This window comes from Rana temporaria, chromosome 1 (assembly GCF_905171775.1).
Source record: "Rana temporaria chromosome 1, aRanTem1.1, whole genome shotgun sequence".
Lineage (NCBI taxonomy): Eukaryota > Metazoa > Chordata > Amphibia > Anura > Ranidae > Rana > Rana temporaria.
The window spans coordinates 175,755,238-175,762,951 of record NC_053489.1 but is presented as its reverse complement, the minus strand read 5'-3'; the positions used below and the strand labels follow the sequence as shown (position 1 = coordinate 175,762,951).

Genomic DNA, 7,714 nt, shown 5'->3' with positions numbered 1-7,714 from the left:
AGGTTCCACCGAGATTTGAACTCGGATTGCTGGATTCAAAGTCCAGAGTGCTAACCATTACACCATGGAACCCCACTGACAGGTTCTTGTCGCTGTTGTTTTATAATAACAAAAACACATAATTAATGCTAGGCATGTCATGAGTCATTGTCAGTTCAAAGTAATTACACTTGAGAGCTTCTATAGTTTATACAATATTAAAGATATGAGAAAGAAAATGTGTCTTGTCCTTTATTATGATATTTCGATAAACCTTTACAGGATAAGTTCACATTTAAAATAAATAAATAATAAATGCATATTTTTTTGCAGATAAAAAAAATTTAATTTACAATTTTTTTTTTGTAGGAGCCCGATGAGCATTGCACCCCTGATCAGCAGGGCTTCTGCAGACTTTTAATGTAAGCTGTCTGCTTGTACCTTGTATGGGCAGGCAGCTACACAATGACAGGAATAATCAGTGAAGTACCTCAACTGGATCCTGGTAGCTCATTGAGAACTACAACCTTTCAGCTGCAAAGGCTGTCAAGTACTTGTAGTTCATTCACTCACAGAACTGTGTGAAGGAATGAATGACGTGACTGTGTGGGCAGAGCCCCGCATGGCTAAACTCTTTTCAAATAGTGGCCGTGGGTGCGGGGAGAAGATCCCTGCATGTCTCTTGCAAGTTCTGGTTCAGTTATGTTGTGCAATAGTCATCCCACCACAGGGGTCACTGTGGCTGAATTGTCATGCTCTAAACATGCAGAGCTCTTGCTGTAGACTCACTACTGCAACATTGTACTTACTAGAGACTTGCCACACAAATTTGCTACAAATTGGAAAAGTGTCAACTAGAACTTGTGCTTCAAGTGCTCTGCAAAGGTTTAACTTGCCAGTGAAAATGTGCAGCAAGTTAACAAGACTTACAATTTAATACTGCCACAAATTTGTGGCAAATTTTTCTTGCTATCTGGGAAATTATAGGTCAGACACTTATTTTCACCATTACCCTCAGATCTCTCATAGGATAAAAACATCCGGATAATAATATCCATTTCATAAATGATCTCTTTTCCATTATTCCAACTTCATCCTCATGAGTTCTCTCATTGTCATTTGATGAAACGCATGCAGTAAGATTAAGCAGGTGAAGTCATTGTTTCTACCATAAAGAGCTTCTGTAAAACTCAGGAGTGATATAAGGCCCTTTAGAACACCCCTTTCAAAAAATGACCAAAATCCAACTTACCGGTAAGTTCATCTTCTATGTTAATTGCAAAGCATTTTCCCGTATGGCAAAATATCCAGATTTTCTGACGTGAATGTTCAATTTCACGCATCCCTATTTACAAATAAATTTATACTATAAAATGTGCACACAAAATTGTTTATAAAGCATTTTTTTTATGCAAAATCTACTTTTATTGAGCTGGGCGGTGCCAACAGAGCCTCCTACTATATGAATTTCAATGGCAATAATTCAAGCAGTGTATGGCCAGCATGCTGTATTTCATATATACCAGACTGAAAAGAGATTCAAACATTTTGAAAACGTAATTATAAAAAAATATAAATAATAAAGGTATTATTGACTGCCATTTTAGTAGGCAAACCAATAATGCAATTTACTAAGGGTGTTGTGCATCCTGCGTGTATGTATGTAACACGTATAAAGCAATATACTTGATATTAATATACACGTACAATATACATAGCCTCATTTCTCTGTGTTTGGGTATAAAACTGTCTCTGCTGCTTTTTTTTTTTTTTTGCATGCAGAACAAGGACATTTGATATCTAACATACCCTAATCTTCTGAACTAATCACCCTGTTACCCAGTTATTGCCTGTGTTGGTTTTTACAAGCTGATCATAAACACATGGCATTCAGTGAGCTTGCACTGTCAGTCAGCACAGATACTGATGATGTCTCACCAGGACAGGAAGAATAATCAGCCTTTGTTCCAGCTATCATCTTTGCTCCTGCTATATAACCTCATCTCCTTCTAACATTCTAACATGACAGGTTTATAGATATAACTATAGAGCTTGCATATCATTTGTTTCTTAGCAGTCCTGTGGGGCAAATATAAAAGAGCTGGATAAAGCTGACTTTTTTTCCAACAGTTTACAGTAAAAGATATCAAGTCTGATCAGCATGAAGGCATGGCAGACACGTGACCAGATGAAGCTATACATTGTATACAAACTTGTTAATGTATCAATCAGAGTCATGTTTTTGGTCTCCTGATGAAGCCAATAAACGGTGAAATGCATTGAGACCTGCAATTACCTTACTGCAGTTTGGCCTAACATACTGTATTTCTATAACAACATAACATGTATATGTATGAATAAAGCTCTTATGTCGCGTACACACGCCCGTTTTTCATGACGAGAAAAATGCAATTTTTTAAATTGGTCATTAAAAACGGTCATGTGTAGGCTCCAGAGCATTTTTCTCGACGTGAAAAATGGGCATAAAAAATTTAGAACATGCTCTATTTTTTCTCGTCGTTATTCACTTCGTTGTTTTTCTCATCGTGAAAAGCAGTCGTGTGTACGCTTAAACGACAGGGAAAAAATGGGCATGCTCAGAAGCAAGTTATGAGAAGGAAAATTTGCATAATCAGCCCAAAGGGTGGCGCCATTCGAATGGAACTTCCCCTTTATAGTGCCGTTGTACGTGTTGTATGTCACCGCGCTTTGCTTAAGGCAGGCTTGACAAAAATCACGTCGAGAAAAACATTGTTTTTTTTTCCATGACATGAAAATTGGTCGTGTGTACGCGGCTTTAGGAGTTATGGCCTAGCAGGATTAGCACTGTTTCGGGAGTTTCATATAGTTAACCTGACACTGTATTGGACAGATTGTTGTTGCTTTTATTGATGTATAGGCTTTTATTAAATTATGTTGTGAATAAAATTAGTTTTTGGGTTTTAATCACTCGAGTATTCATTTCTTCTGGAGTTGTGTGGCACCTCAAAGTCCTTTTCGTTTCTTTTTGCTTTTCACAGCTAAATCAATTGTACAGCTATGAAAGTAAAAATGAAATAAGTTGAAAAAAATAAATAAGTGCCATTGTCGATGAATTTGTCCTTTTGTCAATGGCATAAATTTAAATTCCTTCTGAATTTTATGACAGGTGCATCTGACCTGCAGTCGCCCTTCTTCTGACTGCATTTAAACTGCTTCATGCAGGCTTTGCATTCCTATATGCTTGTATAGGAATGCAAAGCCTGTCTAATGTGAACAAAAGACACTTACACGAGTCTCAATTATGAATAGTGATGTTTGAATCGGTTTAAAAACCAGGCAAATCAGTGAATCCTAAAAAATGTTTTGCTTGTCCTGAGTAAAAAATGCCGTTCATACAGTTCAGAAATGGTGACTGCTTGGATTTCTTATTTACAACACCTAATTGAAAGCTTCAATTCCCATGGTAGGTTCTATAACACAGTAAAAAGTGCAAAGAGCAACCTTGTCTTAGAAGGAAAGTTCAGAAGTTCAGCCTTATCAAGTGAGTGCTCTTCTTATGCAGGTAGACAGGAACATAGAGCAAGATTTTTTTATTGTAAATGACATGGGCTGCTAGAACTATCAGTGACTGACTGCAATCATTTGAGTAATACCAAATAAATATGCATTCAAATGTGAAGGAGTTTGGGTAGGGAGGATTCTGCTTTAAAATGTTCTGAGTTTTATTGAGAGATAGGTTAGTAAGGTCATAGAACAATACCCAGGGCCGTCTTTAATATGGTTTGAGCCCTGGGCAAACATTTTTTTGGGCCCCCCTCCAGCTTATTTTGGGCCTGGCTGGTTCACATGTATGTGTTTTGGCGGCCCTCATTTGTGCAGGCACAGCAGCCCATTGATTTGAATGGGCTGCTATGCCTTTGTTTCCTGCAGAAAAAAGGTGCATTCAGCATTTTAAAAATACAGTTGCCTTGAAATCCATTCTGCTTTTGCACCATGCTACTGTGGTGTGCTACTGTGGTGTGTTCTTGCACACACAAACGCACTGTGTTTTTAAAAGCGTGACCTAAACGTCTAAAAATGCAGCAAGTTTGACAGTGCGGGAACTGCAGATAAGTCACAGCAGACAGCAGAATGGACAGACAGTGCTGTATTTCAGTGCTTGATGGGCATAGGCGTGCCGTGTGTGCAGCCTATTACATGAGGCATGCGCTTTTCTTTGCAGGAAACGCAGGCATGGCGGCCCATTCAAATGAATGGGCTGCTGTGCCTGCGCAATTGTGGGCCGCCAAAACACATACATGTGAACCAGCCAGGCCCAAAATAAGCCCATCAAGCAGTTAAATATAGACAGTAATGCCATATGCTCTGAGGCCTTACTCAGCCTGGACTGCAGGTCTGGTCTGTGATTTAAAGAGTTCCTCTATTTTACACATGGCATGGGGTCTCATGGTGCTAAAGCAGAATGGACAGACGGTGCTGTGACCCCCATGCCATGCCATGTGTAAAATAGAGGAATTTTTTAAAACTCTGACCAGACCTGCAGTGAATCATCAAATATTAAAAAGACTTTGGGCACACTCTACAGAAAACTTCTATTTACAATATAGATTAGCAAACAGTGACATACCTTGGAGCAGGACATGAAGAAGTCAGCCTCGGGAGGTGAAACTGGGGATGTTATAAAATCTCATTCTAATTCACTTTTATATACAAGCAGCACCCAGTGGCAGGAAGGGAGAAGTGCACGTCTAAAGGGAAGCCAGGGGTGCTGTACATTTTAAAACACTGGGAAGGGAAGCAGTACTGTCACTGGCTGCATGCCGCTGATGATTTTCAGCCTGATTTGTGGGCAGCACAGGGGCTTAACGGGAGGCAGGGCCGCCATCAGGAATTATGGGGCCACTTGCACAGCTTCAGGCATGGCCCCCCTGGAGCAGAGAACCGGGATGGGGGGTGCTGCCGCCTGAAATTGAGAAGCAGGGGGGGCTGCCGCAAATTTAGAAGTGAAAGAAAGAAATAAAGAAAAATATAAAAAGGGGTGTAGCCATCCGGGGGCCTGGGGACCTCTGGGCCCTTTAATAAAAAGAAAAAAAAAGAAAAAATATATATAAAAAATATATTTTTAAAAGGGGGTTGCCATCTGGGGACCTCTGGGCCCTTTAATAATTTTTTTTTATAAAAATAAATTACAAAAAAAAGGGGGTTGCCATCCGGGACCTCTGGGCCCTTTAATAAAAAATAAAAATATATATATAAAAAAGAAACATTTATAAAAAAAAGGGGGGTTGCCATCCAGGGCCCTGGGGACCTCTGGGCCCTTTATATATATTTTTTTTTTATTAAAGGGCCCAGAGGTCCCCAGGGCCCTGGATGGCCACCCCCTTTTTTTTTATAAATGTTTCTTTTTTATATATATTTTTTTATTTTTTATTAAAGGGCCCAGAGGTCCCGGATGGCAACCCCCTTTTTTTGTAATTTATTTTTATAAAAAAAAAATGATTAAAGGGCCCAGAGGTCCCCAGGGCCCCAGATGGCAACCCCCCTTTTTTTTATAAATTTTTTTTTTTATATATATTATTTTATTTCTTTTTTTTATATATATATATATTTTTTTTTATTAAAGGGCTCAGAGGTCCCCATGGCCCCATGTGGCAAACACCCTTTTTTATTTTTTTTATCAATGTTTATTTATTTATTTTTGTTTATATATATATTTATATTTATTTATATATATATATATATATATATATATATATATATATATATATATATATATATATATATATTATTTTTTTTATTATTAAACAAAAATAAAAAAATAAACATTTATAAAAAAAATAAAAAATGGTGTTTGCCACATGGGGCCCTGGGTACCTCTGAGCCCTTTATTTTTTTTATTTTTTTTTTTCCAAAATCTTTTATTCATTTTTTTACAAAACAGTACAATTAATACAACATAAAATCAATATACAGACTGACATATATGGTCTCAAAATGTACCCTTTTCATTGAAAAAATATTAAAAACTGTATCTTCTTCTACCAATACTACGTACTACTCCTGGATTTCTCCATCATTCCACCCCAGGGCCAATCCTTCCCTTTCCACTCTCCATGGGAGATACCCAGAGATAGGGCCACACTACCTATACCTACAGTGAGTGGAGGGGGGGGGGGGGGGACATGTAAAAAAGAGAGAGAGAGAGAGGAGAGAGAGAAGGAGGGAAAGAAAGAAAGAGAGAAAAAAAAAAAAAGGGAAATTATATATCCATCTATATGGAGAATATGGATTAATTCCCCTACTTGTGCACTAATTCCAGTGTGCAATATAACACACACAAAAAATAATAAAAAAAAAAAAATAAAAAATAAAAAAAAGAAGAAATACATATTTCCTTCTCTCTTTACACTTCCTATTTTTTTTATTATTAAACAAAAATAAAAAAATAAACATTTATAAAAAAAAAAAATGGTGTTTGCCACATGGGGCCCTGGGGACCTCTGAGCCCTTTAATAAAAAAATATATATATATAAAAAAAAGAAATAAAATAATATATATTAAAAAAAAAGTTTTTTTATAAAAAAAAGGGGGGTTGCCATATGGGGCCCTGGGGATCTCTGGGTCCTTTAATAATAATAATAATAATAATAACAACATTTATTATATATATATATATATATATATATATATATATGAAATAAAGAAATATTTAAAAAAAAAATGTTTATAAAAAAAGGGGGGTTGCCACCCGGGGCCCTGGGGAACTACAGGCCCCTGGGGACCCCCAGACCTCTAAAAAAAATTGTCCCTTTAATAAAAAATAAAATAAAAATATATTAAAAACATTTTTTTTATTTAAAAATAAATAAAAAAAGGGTGGTTGCCATCTGGGGCCCTGGGGACCCCTAAAAAAAATTGCCCCGTTTGCCCTGTGGTAAAGACGGCCCTGACAATACCTACCTTTGAGATGGGGAACAGGAACACATTAGGAAGAAACAGAAACATATAGCAAAAGTAGATGTAAATTATGTGACACTTGCGCCTTGGTGACGTTGATTGTTTTGGGCCGCTGCTGTTCCCCTTTAAAAGGGAACAAATTTTTTTTTTAAATTGGCTAAACAGCGCTTGCCTCACCACACCTATAAATTATTTAATTAAATTAATCTGTATGTGATTATTCTGTGTCTGGACAAATAATTTTGTGTAAACCTTTTAAACAATAAATATTAAATACATAAATCCCCTTAATATGTGGCTGATGAAACCAATAAATAATAATTAATGGATAAATTGATAAAATAGTGACTTGTGACCAATGAATCTAGTGACTTTTAAAGCGGAGGTCCATACAAAAAGTGAATCTCCGCTTTTCGGAACCCCACCCCCTCCGGTGTCACATTTGGCACCTTTCAGGGGGAAGGGGGGTGCAGATACCTGTATAATACAGATATTTTCACCCACTTCCGGGAATAGACTCCCGCGGGAGTCACGCTTCTTTGCGTCACCCCCCGCTGTCTTCTGGAAAATACACTGGTCCCAGGAGACAGCGGGGATCAGTGAGCGTGCGCCGTGCGGCTCGCGCATACGCAGTAGGGAACTGGGCTGTGAAGCCGCAATGCTTCACTTCCTGATTCCCTCAACGTTGATGGTGGCGGGGGCAGCTGAGAGACGAGCGATTGCTCGGCCTCGGCTGCCGACATCACGGCACGCTGGACAGGTAAGTGTTTATTTATTAAAAGTCAGCAGCTGCAG

The 7,714-nt window shown here is 37.9% G+C and overlaps 1 non-coding gene across 1 annotated transcript; it reads right to left on the bottom strand.

The window, feature by feature from the left end:
- Window positions 1–72, bottom strand: TRNAQ-UUG. The gene has a single exon. It is a non-coding gene; the product is annotated as a tRNA-Gln (tRNA).
- Window positions 73–7,714: the final 7,642 nt, after the last annotated feature.